This window comes from Meleagris gallopavo, chromosome 5, assembly GCF_000146605.3.
Source record: "Meleagris gallopavo isolate NT-WF06-2002-E0010 breed Aviagen turkey brand Nicholas breeding stock chromosome 5, Turkey_5.1, whole genome shotgun sequence".
Lineage (NCBI taxonomy): Eukaryota > Metazoa > Chordata > Aves > Galliformes > Phasianidae > Meleagris > Meleagris gallopavo.
This window is the reverse complement of record NC_015015.2, coordinates 37,080,125-37,080,568: the sequence shown is the minus strand read 5'-3', so window position 1 is coordinate 37,080,568 and position 444 is coordinate 37,080,125.

The window sequence follows — 444 nt, the reverse complement described above, 5'->3', positions numbered from 1 at the left end:
TGCCTTCTTACTCTGTGTTCTTTCAGGGCTTGCAGAGGTAACCAAGCTGGTTAGTGCTGTCTATGGATGAGGAGCCACTTGGGGTCTCCCAGTGTCTCGCTGAGACCTAGTGGGAGGAGAGGGAAAGGGCAGTCTCTACCTGTGGCTTGCAGGTGCCTGACTGAACCCAGGAGCTGTGAGGTCCTGGAAGACTGTTCTGCTTCAGGACTTGCAGCCTGCTGTGGGACTCCCAGAAAATGCACAGAAGTAGTTAGTAAACCCAGAATGTATTGTAAGGAATCTGTTATGTGAGTTAAGAATGCAGTTGGTGCAATTAGTGGTTAACTCACTCTATAGTACCTAACTTCTCCTGAGCTACAGGTCTTGGCACTGCTCGTGCTTCATTGTATTGTCCAAGAGGGTCTGCTGAAGTCAGGGAAAGATAAGCTTTTTGAGACTTGTGTG